At 41.3% G+C, this 19,846-nt stretch overlaps 1 protein-coding gene across 1 annotated transcript in view; it reads right to left on the bottom strand.

Moving 5' to 3' along the window:
* The window catches only part of STK38L (serine/threonine kinase 38 like), a 112,194-nt gene that overhangs the window by 91,480 nt on the left and 868 nt on the right, over positions 1 to 19,846 (bottom strand). The window contains exon 2 of the mRNA XM_074006455.1: positions 11,568 to 11,653. The gene's annotated coding sequence lies outside the window, so the exon portion shown is untranslated. The remainder of the gene's footprint in view (positions 1 to 11,567; positions 11,654 to 19,846) is intronic.

Below are 19,846 nucleotides of genomic sequence, written 5' to 3'. Positions count from 1 at the left end.
AGAAAGGAGAGAAAGAGAGAGGGAGGGAGGGAGAGAGGGGGAGAGGGAGAGGGAAGGAGAGGAGGGGAGAGGAGAGGAGAGGAGAGGAGAGGGGAGGAGAGAGGAGAGGAGAGGAGAGGAGAGGAGAGGAGAGGAGAGGAGAGGAGAGGAGAGGAGAAGAGGGAAAGAAAATTTCAGAAAGTCCAAAGTGGCTACAGAGCATTTCAGAAAGAAAGAATAGCAAAATAATAGAAAAGCTAAATGAAAAAACAAACTGTCTTCAAGTTGAAAAAGCCCTTTGATTGCAGAGCAGGATGAGTGAAGGAAGAAAAGGAGAGAGAGAAGGAAAGAAAGGGAGGGAGGAAAGAAAGAAAAATCCTAGGTATATTATTGAGAATGCATAAAGATAAAACCCTAAAAGCTTCTAGAAAGGAAGGTCAAACACACACACACACCCCCATCACCATCAAAGGAATGAACGTCAGAGTAGCTGCCAGAATTCAAAGAGAAATGAGTTTCAACCCAGAAGCCTATGGCCAGGCAAACTATCAATTAGGTTGAGGCAGAATACAGATGTTGTCAAATATGTAAGGATTTGGAAATTTTATTCCCAATGCATCCTTCCTTAGAAAGTCATTTGAATATATTCTCTGGCAAAATGGAGAAATGGAAGTCCATGGGTCCTATCGAGGAAAGCAATGAAGGGAAGTGCCAGGATAGCATTCTATTTAGCAAGTTTAAGAGAGAAACTCCTTCATTTATTCAGCAAGTATTTATTGTGCACTTGCTACATGCTAGGCGGTCTTCTGGGTGCTGGAGCTACAACAGCAAGTAAGAGAGAAGAGAGACACCATCATGCTTGCCTTCCAATGAGGGACATAGAAAAAATGTAAACAAATACGTGTGTGAGCAAATCGTAGGTATTGATAAATGCCATGATGGAAAACAAAGCAGGGAAAGAAGCATGCTGGTGCAGGTGGAGTGGACAAGCAAAGTCTCTCTGAGGGATGACACTTGGGCTGAGGCCTGAGTGAAATGAGGAACTAACTGGGCCATAGGAAACTCTGGGAGAAATGTATTCCAGGAAGAGGAAACAAAGTGTGAGGCCCAGCTGTAGAAATGAGCTTTGTGTGTTTGAAGAGTGAGAAGAAAGTAACTGCTGCAGGAATGTTGGGAGTGAAATAAGTGTGGTAGGAGATGATCTCTGAGGAATAAGCAGGGCCATTCTCTACTGTGTTGGCTGGGACAAGACGTCATTGGAGAGTTTTGAGCGAGAGCATAAAGTGAGCAGGATAATGGAAGAATATGGGAAAAGGGGGCCTTAATGAGCTAGAAGTATGATTGAAATGATAGAAAGTGTTAAGGATCAGGGCAAACAATAGAAGGAAAAAAATGGAAGACCATTCGAAACTCGAGGGAAAAAGGGTTGTACAAGAAAATCGATATAATCTTAGCACATTACATGGCTCTCCATTGAAAACAATAATATAAGCAGTGTTCACTGACTTTTAACTTTTAGGATCAATCTTTCATGAAAGTAAAATATATTTCATTATGTTTGCATAAAAGGTAAGAAGAAGGATGAGGCATTAACAAAATAGGGAGTTGGGAGATCTTATCCATAAGGTTAATGGACAAGAAATAGAGGTTTAATTATTTAAAATTTCAAAAGTAAGCAACCGAAGAACTAAAAATGTTTAGTTAAATATATTGGCAAGAGAGGAGAAAGGTGAGTATAGTTTTGGAAGGGAACTAAATTCTCCATGATCATAGCAGGAAGTCAGTAGACAATGTCTGAAGTTGATCAGTCAATCAAAAATGTAAGTATAAGCGTATTATTTACAGAAGTGCAGGTAACCATCAGAATTACAAGTTCTGACCTCTGGAGAGAGGTCCAGAGAAGAAAAGTGAGGGGCACAGGATTCTTAATTATTATTATAAGTCCTTGAGTCTTTAATTTTTTTCATAGCACATATATTAGTTTGAATTTAAAAACATTTTAGGCCAGGAACAATGACTCACGCCTGTAATCTCAACACTTAGGGAGGCCAACGTGGGTGGATAACTTGAGGCTGGGAGTTCAAGACCAGCCTGGCCAACATGGTGAAACTCCGCCTCTACTAAAAATACAAAAAAATTAGCCTGGTGTAATGGCACACACTTGTAATCCCAGCTACTCGGGAGACTGAGGCACCAGAATCACTTGAACCCAGGAAGTGGAGGTTGCAGTGAACTGAGATTGCACCATTGCACTCCAGCCTGGGCAACAGAGCTAGACTCTGTCTCAAAAAAAAAAAATTTTTAATTTTATTATATCAGTCAATCAATCAATCTAGACTCACCAAATCTACTATTTGTGTACATGAAGTCAAGATTTTATTTTATGATCCAGCAATAGGTCCAAGTGAAATAAAATGATCTACTTTTTTTTTTTTTTTTTTTTGAGATGGAGTTTTACTCTTGTTGCCCAGGCTGGAGTGCAGTGGCACGATCTTGGCTCACTGCAACCTCTGCCTCCTGGATTCGAGTGATTCTATTGCCTCAGCCTCCTGAGTAGCTGGGATTACAGGCACCTGCCACCACACTCAGCTAATTTTGTATTTTCAGTAGAGACGGAGTTTCTCCATGTTGGTTAGGCTGGTCTCGAACTCCCGACCTCAGGTGATCCACCCACCTTGGCCTCCCAAAGTGCTGGGATTACAGGCATGAGCCACCATGCTGGCCAAAATGATCTACTTCTAAAAGATCCACCCTGAAGTGTCTATATATGAATGTAGGAGGATGGGAGTGAAGAAGCATGAAACAGAGCTAGCGGAATAGCACAGTAGTTAGGAGCATGGCCTCTGAAAGCAGACTCTGTGAATTTGAATCCCAGCTTTGCCTTTCATTAACTGTGTGACCTTGGGAAAGATACTTAACTTCTCTGTTCTTCCGTTTCCTGTAAAATGGGGTGATAAAAGTACCTACCTCATATGGCTTTAAGGAGTAAATAGGTTAATCTTTGTAATGTATGGTTAAAACAGTGTCAGCAGGGTGCAGTGGCTCATAATTGTAATCCCAGCAATTTGGGAAGCCTAGACAGGAGGATTGCTTGAGCCCAGGAGTTCAAGACCAGCCTGGGCAACATGGTAAAACCCTAACTATATAAAAAATTTAAAAATTAGCTGGGCATGGTAGCACACAGCTATAGTCCCAGATACTCAGGAGGCTGAGGTAAGAGAATAGCTTGGGGCCAGGAGGTGGAGGTTGCAGTCCAGCCTGGGTGACAGAGTGAGACCTTGTCTCAAACAACAAAACAAAAAAACGGTGTCCGCACATGGTTGGCATTAAATTCATATTTCTTTAAATTACAAAGCATGGTATGATTCGAGGGCAATAGAAGAGTGTTCCATCCAAATTTCTCTGTCCTACAGGTATGAAATTCCATTATGACAGATTTTGTTGAAGGATTTACAATATTTTAGAATTCTCTGTGAATAAAGAGTTCTCTTGAGAGGAATTACATCTTAAATTCTCATTTGCTGCAAACTTGTTTGAATTAATCAAACCCTTTCCAACCTTGATCCTTATCTGAACATAGGGCATCCTTGTTAGGTAGCTGAGATAGGGGAAGGGGCTGGTTTGCCAAAAGAGTAGAAAGCATCAGAAAAGGAGGTGAGAAGCTAGTTCCACAGGGAACTAACTAGGAGGACTCTAGGCAAACAACCTCATGTTTTGGCCAAGGACCAGACTTTAACAAATAGTCTTGGCTCCTGTTTCCCTATGGCCTGTCCTATTCCTGTCTGTCTCACACTGACACGTTTGAACCAGGATAGACCAGGGAATACATTCCGGGTTTGGCACAGGTTCAAGTTATTTATTACCAGACTGAAAAGAAAAAAAAAAAAGCCATGTTGTTTCTGGATCTGTCGTGGGGTCAAACCCCAAGGACTATGTTTTTCACATTTATTTTTGTTCAAGACTCACTGGCCACTGCAATAGACTAGAATCCCAAAGCGTGGTCCCTGAACCAGTTCAGCCTTGAGGCCTTGGGAGGGGCTGTTTGTTCAGGCAGGAAACAGCTCACAGAAACTCAACCCGCCTTTGGGAGTGGTTGCCTTGGGAGACCTTTCAATCCCCTCGGAATGGGGCCTCTGGCTGGCTGACCTCCTCTACTCTTTCCACAAGAACAGTGTCTGCATTTGAGTGGAAAGAACATGTGTACAAGTGAGGACTTGCCCCACTTCAAGATGAGAATTTCTGAGCCACAGACAGTCTGCTTTACGAGTTGATGAAATCTGAAGTGTGGCCTTTTATAGGAAGCTTTTTCAAGATTTTAGGTTTCACTTTGAGAGAAACATGATATATGAGGAAACTGGGCTGGATCAGTCACCGTCTGTATTTGCATTTAACATATAGAAATCATAAAATTTTAAGGCTGGAGAAGACTTGACCAGATGTTAATCTGGTCCTTCTCCCTTATTCCTATACACGAGGAAGATCTGAAGGAATTAAGTCATGAATAACCTCAGTCACCATCTATTAAGTAACTGAGATTAAACTCAAGTGTACTGACATCCAGGAATTAATTCAGTTCATCTTACTCCATTTGAAACCTAAAAGGCATTTGGGAGAAACTATATAAGACTTGGAGAAAATATACAGCTCAGGCCTGTAATCCCAGCACTTTGGGAGGTCAAGGTGGGTGGATCACCAGAGGTCAGGAGTTCGAGACCAGCCTGGCCAATATGGTGAAACCCCATCTCTACTAAAAAATACAAAAAATTAGCTGGGAGTAGTGGCAGGCACCTGTAATACTAGCTACTTGGGAGGCTGAAGCAGGAGAATCACTTGAACCTGGGAGGTAGAGGTTGCAGTGAGCCCAGATCATGCCATTGCACTCCAGCCTGGGCAACAAGAGCAAAACTCTGTCTCAAAAAAAAAAAAAAAGAAAAAGAAAATATGATATTTTCTTTGTATGATTATTACCTATAAAATACAAAAATAATTTCAAATGCTATAATTTTTTTTTAAGTTTCTAAATGGTTTAACATCTGTTAAAGCCATCTTTGTCTCATAAACACCTGTAACCTATGACATGTTCACTGAGAAACCTTCCAGAAGCAACTTGCGCTGGGAGTTGGTCTAGCCCTCTGAAGTGGAGTGTAACTGATAAGGAAAAAAGAAGCTCTAGATGTCTCTCTTGAACCCCCATTCCCACCAAAAAGGCCAGGCTTATATGTCTGGGAGTTGCCAAGGGCAAAAGAAACTTGGAGGCTTAAAACTGGCAATGGCCAGGCCAAGGCAGTCTAGCCCAGCATGTCCATTCTACTGTGGGTCCAAGGCAAGGATTCTAGATCCAGAGTACCTGGGAGCTGGGGACAGAATAAAAGGAGAGGGGACAGGAAAGTTTGGGAGCAAACAGGTAGGAACCAGACACAGAGAACTGTTCTCACCTAGGAGTAAGCCCATCACTCTGGACTATCAGCATGGGTAGTCTATGGTCTAGGGTGTAAAGTGTATCCATCGTAAAATATGCAAATACTAATATAAGATCAGACTTTGACAAAATAAACACATGGGGACTACAAAGTGACTGAATGCTTAAAAGGGTGGAAGTAGGAACAGAGTGGGGAATGGAAGATGCCAGAGAAGAAAGCAAACTCTTCTTAATGGAGCAGTATTGATAAAAATGAGCCTTTGCTACTCAATGCTTTTATCTGCCTTTCACTGACTCATCACTTATACCTTTTTTTTTTTTTTTTTTTTTTTAGCTAATACATTTTTAATAGGCTTCATTTTTTAGAGCAGTTTTAGGTTCACAGCAAAATTGAACGGAAAGTACGGAGAGTTCCCAGATATCCCCTACTTCCCCACACACAGCCTCGCCCACTACCAACATCTAGCACCAGAATGACATCTTTGTTATAATCGATGAGCCTACATTGACACATCATTATCACTAAAAGTCCACAGTTTACACTAAGCTTCACTCTTGGTGCTGTTCACTCAATGGGTTCTGAAAAATGTATGATGACATGTGTCCACTATTATAATATTATACAAAACAGTTTCACTGGCCTGAAAATATTATGTGTTCTACCTAGTCATCCCTACCTCCCTGCTAACCCCTGGCAAACACTGATTGTTTTACTGTTTCCAAAAGTTTTGTATTTTTCCAGAATGTCCTATAGTTGGACCATACAGTATGTAGCCTTTCAAACTGGCTTTTTTTTTCACTCAGTGACATGGATTTAAGGTTCCTCCATGTATTTTAATGCCTTAATAGCTCATTTCTTTTAGCAATGAATAATATTCTATTGTTTGGATGTCCCACAGTTTATGTATCCATTTATGCACTGAAGAACATCGTTGTTGTTTCCAAGTCTTGGCATTTATGAGTAAAGGTGCTGTAAATAGTCATGTACAGGCTTTTGTGTGGACATAACTTTTCAGCTTATTTAGGTAAATTCCAAGGAAGGTAACTGCTGGATCATACGGTAAGAGTATGTTTGATTTTGTAAAAAAACTGCCACACTGTCTTGCAAAGTGGTGCAGCCACTTTGCATTTAGTAGTTTGCATTTTTCTAATGGCATATGATATTACATTGAGCATCTTTTCATATACTTATCATCTCTGTATGTTCTTTGGTGAGGTCTCTGTTAAGGTTTTTGCCCATTTTTTAATCAAGTTGTTCATTTTTTAATTGTTGAGTTTTAAGAGTTCTTTGAAGATAACAGTCCTTTATCAGATATGTCATTTGTAAATGTTTTCTTCCATCTGTGGCTTATCTTCTCATTCTCTTGCAGAGCGGAAGTTTTAAATTTTAACGAAGTCCAGCTTACCAACTTCTTATTTCATGGATCATGACTTTAGTATTGTATTTTAAAAGTCATTGCCACACCCAAGGTCATCTAGATTTTTTTCCAGGGTTATTATCTAGGAGACTTTAATAGTTTTACATTTTACGTATAGGTCTATGATCCATTCTGAATTAATTTTTGTGAAAGGTGTAAAGTCTCTGTCTAGATTCAGTTTTTGTTTTCCATTTGGATATTCCATTTTTCCAGCACCATTTGTTGAAAAGTTTATCTTTTTCTCTATTTCATTGCCTTGTTTACTTTGTCAAAGATCAGTTTATTATATTTATGTAAGTTATTTCTGGCTTCTCTATTCTGTTCCATTGATCTATTTCTCTATTTTTTCACCACTATCACACTGTCTTTGTTACGGTATAGTGTTGGTTATCTGATTTTGTTCTTCTTCTTCAATATTGTGTTGGCTATTTTGGGTCTTTTTCCCTTCCTATAAACTTTAAAATCGGTTTGTTCATGTTCACAAAACATATTGCTGGGCTTTTGATTGAGAATGCATTAAATCTATAGATCAAGTTGGGAAGAACTGACATCTTGACCAGGTAAGTCTTCCTGTCCATGAACATGGAATATCTTTCCACTCATTTAGATCTTTTTAAAGTTCTCTTATCAGAGGTTTATACTCTTCATTATATAGAACTTCTGCATGTATTATTAGATTTCTACCAATTTCATTTTGGGGAATGCTGATGTAAATGGTATTCTGGTTTTTATTTCAAATTTCATTTGTTCATTGCTGGTACATAAGAAAGCAATTGACTTTTTTTTTTTTTTCTTTTTTTGAGACAGGGTCTTACTCTCTCACCCAGGCTGAAGCACAGTGGCGTGGTCATGGCTCACTGCAGCCTTGACCTCCCAGGCTCAAGTGATCCTCCCACCTCAACCTCCCAAGCAGCTGAGACTACAGGCACATGCTACAATGCCTGGCTAACTTTTCTATTTTTTGTAGATACATGGTTTCACCATGTTGCCCAGGCTGGTCTCGAACTCCTGGGCTAAAGCAGTTTACCACCTCAGCCTCCTAAATTGCTAGGATTATAGGCATGAGCCACTGCACTTGGCTGCAATTGACTTTTGGATGTTAACCATATCCTGAACTAGTTCCAGGAATTTTACTTGTTGATTCTTTCAGATTTTCTAAATATACAAATTTTAAAGTTTTGTTACACCAATTTTTTCTTTCAGTTATTGTCACTGAAGCAGCAGAGGTAGGGGAAAGGGGTTAGTGGACAGAGACCATTTTTCCTCTAATTTCCCCAGGATGAACTGAGCAGAGCTGGAATTCAGATCACAAGATACCTGGAAGGGTGGCCAGTGGAAAGGAGAGATAGTGGTGGATAAGATAATTACCCATTTTCCAGATATTTTTGCCTGATTCTCAGCTATTGTTTCCCACCTCCCTCTCCACGATGTTTTCCTTGCCCAGACAACCGTGGATAGTTGGAGATCTTCTCTCATTCTCAGGGCTCTGGACAATGCCTCCAAAATTTCTAACTCTGAACTGTCTGGTCCTCAAGTTTGTTCTTTTTCAATCCTGGCTACCCAACTGGTCTCCAAAGTCTCTTCAGTTAAGCAGTCTGGGGCTGGAGGGTGGGGAGATCTTTGCTGATTTATCCTACCCTTCACTTCCAACCACCCAGCAGGCCTGGGCCAAGTCAAGCAGCCCCTACAAGCAGTATCCTACGAATGTGTATTCAACATTGATTTGGTCAGGATATGGAGAAATGTATTATTTTTTATCAATAAAAAGTCTAAGTAGAAACATATTTAAAAAATAATCCACTTCTACTAGCTGAAGAACAGGAAATGTGCTAAATAAAAGTTTAATGATCGGTTCCCATTTTTCTGAAGCTCATCTCTCTTCAGTTTTGTTTATTCGTAATTTTAAGAATAAGAAATCATTTTGAGAGGTATATGAAAGGGTGAGTTAAACCATTCATTCTCAGGAAACAGTACTAGGCCAACTACTGTTGACTCAGAAGTTTCAACTGACCAAGAGTGCACAGGTGCATCTCAAAACTATCCATCTTAGATGCACTGCTGCTAATAAAGTGTTGTTTTCATTTCCTTTTGAGAACTGTCAAAAGACAAAACTACAACAAATTTAGTTAGGTGATCTAATTGGCTTTTCTTTGTGATGAATGGATCAGGGTACTATCTCCCATAAAATTTTAGAAAAGGTGGCTGGGCACCATGGCTCATGCCTGTAATCCCAACACTTTGGGAGGCCAAGGCAGGAGGATCATTTGATCCCAGGAGTTTGAGAACAGCCTGGGTAACATAGAGAGACCCCCATCTCTACCCAAAATCAACAAATAAAATAAAAAATTTAGAAAAGGTGATCTGATGAGCTAAGCAGAAGAGGTGGGCTTTATAGGCAGAAAAGGGGTTTAAAAAAAAAAAAAGCCGAAATAAGGAACAAAAAGTGAATTGGTCATTTCAAAGTTACTTTCCTTGTCATGTTAAAGCAGGGGGGACTCCTTTATCATGTCAGCCAAAACTGGCCTTGTTAGGGGATTTGGCTACACTGTCTTTCCCTCTTTCCCACCCCTCCTTAGTTTCTTGGAAGGTAGACGACTTAGTTTCTGTTTGGTGACATGAAACTTTAGCATGAGTGACTCCATTTTGGTTTGATCTGTAGAGGCCCAGTCCAAATCAATAACCTCCCACAAATTTTAGTTAAAAGAATACTGCTGCCAGGCGTGGTGGCTCACGCCTCTAATGCCAACAATTTAGGAGGCCGAGGCGGATGAATCACTTGAGGTCAGGAGTTTGAGACCAGCCTGGCCAACATGCTGAAACTCCATCTCTACTAAAAATACAAAAATTAGCCAGGCGTGGTGGTGTGTGTCTGTAGTCCCAGCTACTCAGGAGGCTGAGGCACGAGAATCGCTTCAACCTGGGAGGCAGAGGTTGCAGAGGTTGCAGAGATTTCATCACTGCATTCCAGCCTGGGCAACAGAGCGAGACTCTGTCTCCATTAAAAAAAAAAAAAAAAAAAGAGAGAGAGAGAAAAAAGAATAGTGTCTACCTCAGTGTTACTGGAACCAATTTTCATCTCCACAACTACACAAGTTGATAGAAAAACTGGAGTAATGAACACTGTTTTCCAATTCATCTCACTGGTGTGTGGAGTTGATTTGGTTTTGCCAGTGTTATTTAGCATCCTTTTAAAATCACCCCTCTCCAACCCATCTCCTCGTACAGCTGCCCACAGGCCTGGCTCAGAAATCTGTCTCAGAAACTGAGTCCCACCTAGTCTAGTCACAGTTTCTTTATGAACTACTCTGCCTTGGCTCACTGACTTGAAGTTGACAACTTACTCTTGAATAATTTAACTCCTTTCTTGGAACTGACTCCTTCGTCAGACTTCTCTTAACTTTCACTTCTGCATGTGGGAAGAAAGTAAAGGTATTAGAGACCCACTATGTAACTGGCTGCAGGGTACATGGACCCTATTTCCCCATCCCTGACAGCAAGGGCTCGTACTCAGCCTGATGTCTGGGCATAATATAAACCTAGCTTGATCTCTATTCATCCCAATCTCCACCTTTGCTTACTTGAGTGTGATGATTTGTTTAAGATGTTTTGCTTTAGTCAAGAGGGTATGGAAATATGAAAAAAAGAGATAGATTGACTCATACTGTAGTTCTACACTGACACATTGCAGCAATATTAACATTAATTTAAAATTCCACATTCCACAAGTGTATTTGGCAATGTAGTTCTGGGAGGTAATATGGAAATACATATCAAAACCTTAACAATAGTTATATTAATCAAGAGCCTTGATTGCCAAAGACAGAAAGCCAGTTCAGATTAGTTTAAATAAACAGGGGAATTTATTAGGTCAAATAATTGGACAAGTCTAGGGAAGCACCTTGCTTCGGTCATGGCCGAGACCAGGAACTGAAATGATGGCATCAGGCTGGGCGCAGTGGCTGACACCTGTAATCCCAGCACTTTGGAAACCTAAGGCAGGAGGATCGCTTGAGGCCAGGAGTTCCAGACGAGCTGGGGCCAAATTGTGAAACCCTATCTCTACAAAAATAAAAATAAATTAGCCAGGGTAGTCGTGCACACCTTAGTCACAGCCACTGGGAGGCTGAAGCAGGAGAATGACTTGAACCCGAGTTTGAGGCTGCAGTGAACCATGAACACGTCACTGCACTCCAGCCTGGGTGACAGAGTGAGACTTTGTCTCCAAAAAAAAAAGTTGTCAGTAGGAATTCCCCTTTATCGCTTCATTGTTCAGCTCTGCTTTCTTCCATGTTGGCATCAAGAGGGACCTCATCAGTCCCAACCTTTAATGGTTTTTGGTAATTTCAGAAGGAAAGAGATGTTTTCATCCAAGAGTTATTATCAGACCTAGAAAAATTCCCTCTTATTGGCCCTACTCAGATCATATGCGCACTCCTGGACCCGTCACTGTGCCTGGAGTGGTAGGAGACAGGGCACTCTGATCAGTCCCAGCCGTGTGATGAAACATTTTACCAGTTGTGGGAGAGGCAGATACTAAAAGGCAATGAGAGAGTGAGGTAGGAGGTCAGTTCTATCATGTGAAAATGAGAAATTCTGGGCAGGCAGAAACAAGTGATACCAAAATACAATGTTCATCCTCGTCTATGAATATTTACCCTTAAGAAATAATCAGAAATGTTAGAGAGTTATGCAGTTATTCCTCACAGAATTATGTATGATAATAAAAATTGGCTGAACATGGTGGTTCATACCTATAATCCCAGCTTTTAGGAGGCTGAGATGGGTGGATCACTTGGGCCTAGGACTTCAAGGCCAGCCAGGCAACATAGGGAGACCCCTGCAGTGAAAAAAAAAAAAAATTAAAATTAGTCAAGCTTGGTGGCACATGCCTGTAGTCCCAGCTACTCAGGAGGCTGACGTGAGAGCATCACTTGAGCCAGGGAGGTTGAGGCTGCAGTGAGCCATGATCACGCCACTGCACTCCAGCCTAGGTGACAGTGAGACTTTGTCTCAATTCTAGAAAGAACTGAAATGTTTAATAATAAGGGATTTCTTGAATAAACTGGTACGTGGATTCAACAGAACATTATGTGGCCTTTGAAAAGTATTACAGAGGAAAACTCAGCGACATGAAAAAATGTTCAAGGTATCTTGTTAGGCATAACAACAGTATGCAGATCATGATCCCAATTGATCTTGGGATTATGTACACACACACACACACACACACACACATATCTTTTTATATACATTTTATGCATATTATATACATTTTATCTGTTTAAAACATAATATAAATGTTATGAAAGAGTGAAATAATATACTTTACAATGTTGATTACTTCTAGTTGTTGAAATTAGGGATACTTTTCATCATTCTGGTACTTTTCTCTATTTTCTACAGTAAATATGTCTTTTTAAAAATTAAAAACATTATTGAAAAGCCTTTAATTCCTCCCTACCAATTTAAAACTGATCATACTATTCCTGTCTGTAAGAAAAGGAGCTGAAATGGAGGGTCTAATTACTGGTAAATAGCAATCATCGGTTAGACATTAAGCAGAGTATTTAGAATAATAAATTATTCACCAGTATTTTAAGATTAGCTGAAACCCAAATGTATTCTCTATTATGTCTTATTTCCATATTTCAAGGCTTTATTTGTATGCACACCGCTGACTTTTTCAGAATTAATCAACCAGCCAGCTCCATGAAGAAAGTAAAGGCCCAGATATCAGCACAGGGAGCAATTCAGGGTATCTTTTCTAAACTTCATAATTACTCTTGACTGTATCTGTAGAAAGCTGAATGCATTTCCGTGCTGCTAGAGACAGGGAATTTTTCTCAATAGCATCAGTAACATTCAGATTAGAGGAAACTACTTCAGCAAAATAGAGAACAATAAACATCCTAAATGACCAAACCTGTAGCTCCTAAATTGCTTGCTCCGCTCATTTCAGTTTTCCTTGGAGAATTCTGATTTTGAATGAGACTTTGCACCATCCAAAGAGCCTCTGCATTATTCACTGTCAGGAGAGAGGATTGAATAACTGGTCTCTCCCCAGTTTACCAACCAAGTATCAATGAGCCAAGTCTTCATACACCCAAAGGGAAAAACCTTAATTATGCCAGTGACTACAGAGATGTACAAAATTTAGGAGGAAGGACAAAGAGCGACACTCTTGTTCACTTATTTCCACCACTGTCCCTCACTGACTTGTGAGCTAGCCCCATTTCTTTTCAGATTACCCAACAAAAGAAGCAACTTGATGCCACAGGAAGATGGAAAACCCGGGTGCTGTTCTCTAATGCAGATGACTTGTTTCTTGACATCCTTCCACCATGGGGCACAACTACTAATAGAAGCTTGTTCAACAAACAGTCCTCTTTCTCTGGCAAGACTGTTCTTGTCTCCTGAATAGGAAGCTTAACAAAGGGTGTCAGATACAACAGTGGCCCACTTAACACCCTTTCTTCTTCCTTACTAACAACTCCAAGTTTCTGTGGGGCGGCAATGTGCCTAACTTACAAACTCTATTTCCCAGGGTGGCATTTATAGAGATCTCCTTGCTTGGAGAAAGGACTTGGTACCCACTGTGAGGAGCATGGTTAGCTGACGGCCTCCAGTTATTAACTCCTGGCAGCTTTCAAGCTGAGGTCATGCGTTTCTCGGGGCAGCCCCCAGCCAACAACTAAGCAAGATGGTAGTATGAAGGCCTGCCCATTTGTACCCGACATAGGACTCCCCCAGCAGGCAGCCTTTGCTTTGGAGCTGCATGGTGGGCTGATAGAGTCTTTGTCAGGTCTGTATCAGGGAACGATGGCTCCCCTGCCCAATCCTGCTTCCTTCTTTCACAGATGTTACTCCCCATTAAACCTTTTGCACACCCAATTCCATCTCAAGCATCTGCTTCCTGGAAAACACTACTGGTGATACCCAGCTTCTCCGGTGACTTTGGCAGGCAGATGACACCATTCTGGCCAGTGAGATGTAAGTGGAAGTTGTTGGATGGGATGCTAGGAAAGTTCTTTCCTCGAAAGCTTTCTCAGCTGACATATGCTGTTTTGCTCTTTGCGTTTTCCCTTCTTTTTTTTAGCTGGAATACAGATGCGTTTTGAGGGGTAGAGCAGCCATCTTGTGACAATGAGGTAACAAGCACAAGGTCTAAGACCATGTGCTATGATAGCAGAGTAGGAACATGGAGGGAGCCTGAGTCCTGGGAGGCACTGTGAAGGGATCATACCAGCCTTGACTGCTTACCTCTGGATTTCTTATTTGTGCAACACATAACTCCCTTACTTGTTTAAGCTTTGATATGTCAAGTTCACAGGGCATTTTCTTATGTCCTCTTCCGAATTCACAGGACGTAAGAAAATGTTCATGCAAATATAGCAGGTTATAGAGCAATGTACAGAGCAGGTTACCAACTATTTATTAACATGTATGTGTGTGTGTGTGTGTGTGTATATATATATATAAAAGCACACAATACATACATATGCCTTTTATATATGTATATTTTTAACACATATTATATACATTTTATCTATATAAAGATAAAAGATGTGCTTAAGAAGAAAAGGAGGATGGTAATACCCACCTACGCAGCTGAATGGGATAAATCAACCTCCTGCCACAAAGGGATTGGGAGTCACATCCAGTTTACCTGTTTATTCCTTCTCCCGTAAGGTTTTGACTCATGAGAAATAAAACAATCAGTATGTGAAAAAAAATTCATACAAAACAAAAAGCGTATATTTACGAATTGTATAATACACACTGATTTGTCTAGAAAACTGCAAAGCCCTATACTATGTATAATTCAAGCTAAGAGGTTATTTTTCTATTAGAGTAAGAGAATTCCAAATTTTTACTTTGTTGTCATCTGAGAGTTCCCAGTGAGAAGGTGAGACACTCAACCTTTAAATTACTGAACAAGAGAAGCCAGGCAGCTACCCATGCATGGGGTAGGAGAAAGGGATTTGAACCAGAAATAAGAAAATTTAAATTGTAGACAGTCCACTATTTGTAAATTTTATTCCTAACGAATTAAAAACCAGGCAGCTCCCCATGCATGGGGCAGTAGAAAGGTTTTGAACTAGAAATAAGAAAATTTGAATTGTAGACAGTGTACTGAAAAACTTTATTTGTAAAGAGGGTAATATGACTTGTCTTACTTTCTTCACAGGATGTTGTAAATTCAAATAAGATAGTTACTGCAAAATGCTACACAAATGTAATTTTTTGTTTTTGTTTTTTTTTTTTTTGAGATACAGTCTTGCTCTGTTGCCCAGGCTGGAGTGCAGTGGCGCCATCTCGGCTCACTGCAACCTCCACCATCCAGGTTCAAGCCATTCTCCAGCCTCAGCCTCCCAAGAAGCTGGGACTACAGGTGCGCACCGCTGAGTCCAGTTAATTTTTGTATTTTTAGTAGATATGGGGTTTCACTGTGTTGGCCAGGCTAGTCTCGAACTCCTGACCTCAGGTGATCTGCCCACCTAGGCCTCCCAAAGTTCTGGGATTACAGGCATGAGCCACCATGCCCGGCCCACAAATGTAAATTAATAGCAATACAAACACCAGGCTTCCGCACGCCAGGCACTGCGCTCCATACTTTATAGATTTCTAACTCATTCAATCCTCTCAAATAGCCAATGAGATGATGCGATGTGATTATGGGGCCCAGAACACTGGGCCCCAAAATACCCTGAGGTCAGTTCTCCCTAATGTATGCATTTTAGAGGTTGTCGTACTTATGTTTAACAAATATGGTTCATTAGTATTTTTGTACATTAATAATAGCAAGTATGTTTAATTATGATCTAGTTAAACACTGAGCCACTTCTATTTCTTGTGATTCTAATTATTATTATTATCATTATTATTATTGAGACAGGGTCTCACTCTGTCACACAAGCTGGCGTGCAGTGGCCTGATCATAGCTCACTGTAACCTCAAACTCCCGGGCTGAAGTGATCCTCCCACCTTGGCCTCCTGAGTAGCTAGGATTACGGGTATGCACCACTACACCTAGCTAATTTTTTATTTTTTGTAACGAGAGATGGTCTCACTATTTTGCTCAGTTGATTTCAAACTCCTAGCATGAGGCAATCCTCCTGCCTCAGCCTCCCAAAACACTGGGATTAGAGGTAGTATAAACCATTGTGTCTGGCCCTGCTTCTAATTATTTTTGAGATAAGAATAAAGAAAGAAAAGAAAAGGAGACTGTTGGTTGAAGAGAGAAGGCCAGACATGGTGGTTCATGCCTGTAATTCCAACACTTTGGGAGGACGAGGTGGAAGGATACTTGAGGCCAGGAGTTCAGCCTGGGCAATGTAGTAAGACCCCCATCTCTACAAGAAAAAAAAAAAAAAAAAAAAGAGGAACCCTCTTTCACCTTTTCCTCATGTATTTGTTTTAGCCCAAAGAAGGGGAAGCCTCTGCTGTACTTCTGCCCTCTCTTAATTTATCCCTTCTTTTTTTCCTTCTCATAGGAGTGACTGAGATGATAGTTGGGGGCATTCATTGCACCAGTTTCACTAGTGGGCTAGACCAATATTGAAGGCTAAAGATCAGTGCTTGTGACTGTTTCGTCCTCTCGTTCACTTCTGAGCCCATGTCCACAGATTCTATTTCACTTCCTGGAAGGGCGGCAAGCACACGTGGATGGGGCTTGAAAACCACATTTTAGAAGGAGGCTTGTGGTCTTTGCCTTTTGTCTGCTGCTTGGGTAAGTAGAACCAGGGTCTACTCTGAAGGTTCTACCTGTGTCTTCATAGAAGCATGCCTGAAGATGCAGGTACCAAGATCTTCTCTGCCAGAAGGTTTTCCTGGCCTTTGCAGCTCTCAGCAGACAGGGTATCTCCACTCTGCGGCTAGTCCTCCCGTTCTACCTCCTCTGCCCTGCTGTGGCTGAGCCCAGGGCTTTTATGGACCTCAGAGGCGAGGAAGTGTTTGCCGATTGGTCCATGCGCAGCCAAGGGCAGGCCCAGAAGAGGCACCACAAGTCCCCACTCCCGTCCTTGGGACTGGCAGCTCAGCTCCCAGCCTTCAGGCCTTCCTTGACCTGAAGGAGGGGCCTTACTGGGGACCTGCCCCCTTCCACCCAGGAATCTCTCTGCCTCCTGCTGCCATTCATGGCCCCCAGGCTCACGGGACTTTACTCTGAGATCCAAGCAGGCCATCCACAGCACGGAGAAGCCAGGCAGCAGGGGCAGGCACCTCTGAGCCTGCAAGAGCAAGGGGTCCTTCCCAGCACCCGAGAGTGCAGGGATGCCTGAGTCTGCAGCCTCGGTTTGGGCAGCTGCAGCGGAGGCCTAGGGAGCTCCTGCCCCATCTTGGAAGGGGTGTGGCTCTCTCGGGCTTCATGGACCGTGCAGCCCCAGCGGCGCCTCCCTGCTGCAGCTGGGGTGACGGCAACAGCAAGCTGTATGGAGCAGTGGCTGCCATCAGTGGCACCCTAATCCCCTAACAGAAATCCAAACTGTAATTTGTGAAACTTCATCTCTTCTGCTAGAATGGAACTGCATATTCTTCTCTGTCTCTGGGTATGACGTAGGATTTGACCCATAGTAGTAGTGACTTAAAAAATGCTTATTGGATAAATTAATAAAGTATTTTTTAAGTAAAGTTTGAAAGAAAATTTGTAAAGGAGCATAGATTTCCAGAAAGATGAGAAGGTAAACTTAGCTTAGACTGGGCAAGGAGGGCTATAGACTTTCATAAAACCAAGCCAAAGTACTCTGGACTAAAAACAATACTGAACTTTAGAACTAACAGAAGGATACAAACTGAAGGGCCAGAGTCAGAACAGAAGAGCAAAAGTCCTCAGGCAGTAGCAGACATGAAAATTAGCTGTCGGCAGGTGAGCTGCTCTACTATTCACCTCTCTCTATGGGTAGGAATTTGAAATATCCACTATCTGCCTCCTGGCAGTGAGAGCATCTTCAGAAGTACAGTCAAGATATCTGTCAATATCATGTGTTTTACATGTCAAATGGAAGCAAACTAGCATGTTACAGCTTAAACTTTTTAAAACATATGTGAAAAGCGTAGGCAGATTCTACTTTTTAAAAATATTGTTTTGTGAGTTAATGGAATTTTTATCAAAATAATAAATGTACTTAAAAACAAATATGAAAAAATAATAGTTCCTGCTGCACCATTCACCAGTCCCCAAAAGCATATCGCAATAGTCAACTCTTCATTTTTTTATCTATTTCTTTTAGCATATTTCTCAATAATATGATTACATTGCTATTTTTGATTTACTAGCTTTAAAAATGTATTGACTTCCTTTGATGGAGAATAAAACTCACCCCCAATTTCATTTTTCAACAGAGCTCACCACTTGGGGACAAATCAATAGTATTATTATAAATATGTAATTATTGTTTACTGTTGAAGATAAATGACTTATGATTATGATTTTGGGTTTCTTCTGTTTGCTTTACATCTCTATTTTTCCTAGAGTTAACCACTGCCTTATTTTTTCATTTGTTTGATTTTCTTTCTTTTTTTTGGGACAGAGTCTCAGCCTGTCACCCAGACTGGAGTGCAGTGGTGTAATCATGGCTCATTGCAGCCCTGATCTCCTGGGTTCAAGCAATCCTCCTGCCTCAGCCTCCCAAGAAGCTGGGAGTACAGGTGCACAGCACCACACCTGGCTAATTTTTGCATTTTTGGTAGAGAAGGGGTCTCATTGTGTTGCCCAGGCTGGTCTAGAACTCCTGGGCTCAAGCGATCTTCCCTCCCCGGCCTCCCAAAGTGCCGGGATTACAGGTATGAGTCACTGTGCCTGGCCCAGCTTTTCACTTTAAAAAAAGAAAAAAAAACCCATTAGCTATATCTCTTCTTCAAAATCTCGATTTTTTGCCTTAAAAACCACTTTCTCCCTCCAGCATTAAGCCTTCCTAACAAGTATTCTCACCTTCCGGGATTTCTTTCCTGTTCCCTCCCAAACTCTCTCTTATGCCAAACACTTTAGCTCTGCCCCAGTCTAGTGTTCTTAACTTGGTGTGACACCATTTGTTTCTACTTACACCAGTAAGGCAAAGGCCCCTAGATTGATTCTCTAGTTAATTAGGATCCATTTTTCTTAGAAGTCAGTGAAGGTTTATTAATGATATATTTTCCTCTTTCAAGATCAAATTCAAAATAATGAATTATTATCTACACTAAAATAAAAATTGAACTAATTTCAGTTTTTCCCTTTATAAGGAGATGCACATAAAAATCTAGGTTTACATAGCACCGAATTTCCAGTTTCTTTTCAGGTATGTTAGATTCATGCACGGGTAGCTGTCCAAGCAATCCAACAAAGAGTGGGTTAGTTGAAAGTGGAACAAGTGAAATCAAGACTGTCATGGAGTCTTCCAGAGAAAGCAAGTGAAATGGAGCACAGCTGGGGGTGGGATTGGGGTAGAAGGCAGTGTAGCATACAGTGGTTTGATTTTCTGGGCTGCAAAGAACTGTTAGAATTTCAGGTAGAGAATTAGGTGGGGACTAGATTACAGAGGGTCTTGGGGCCAAACTGAGGCACTGTGGGTTTTTTTTTTTTTTTTTTTAATCAATAAGCAATGGCAGCAAATTCCTGTGGAATGTCAAAAACTTATCTTGGTAAGTACAAATGGAAAGAAGTGTGAAAAAGAAGGAAGAAAAAAGGAAGAGGAGAGAACCAAAGACAAAAAGAAATAAAAGAATCCTAAGAGTTGGAAGAAATCTTGGTATGTACTTTTTTCCTTTTTTTTGAGACGGAGTCTCGCTCCATCACCCAGGCTGGAGTGCGGTGGTGCGATCTCGGCTCACTGCAAGCTCTGCCTCCTGGGTTCACGCCATTCTCCTGCCTCAGCCTCCCAAGTAGCTGGGACTACAGGCATCTGCCACCATGCCCTGATAATTTTTTGTAATTTTTTTTTAATAGAGACTGGATTTCATCGTGTTAGCCAGGATGGTCTCGATCTCCTGACCTCATGATCCGCCCACCTCTGCCTCCCAAAGTGCTGGGTTTACAGGTGTGAGCCACTGCGCC

The sequence above is a fragment of the Macaca fascicularis genome, chromosome 11 (genome assembly GCF_037993035.2).
Source record: "Macaca fascicularis isolate 582-1 chromosome 11, T2T-MFA8v1.1".
NCBI classification, from domain to species: Eukaryota; Metazoa; Chordata; class Mammalia; order Primates; family Cercopithecidae; genus Macaca; species Macaca fascicularis.
This window is presented reverse-complemented; position numbering and strand designations above follow the sequence as displayed.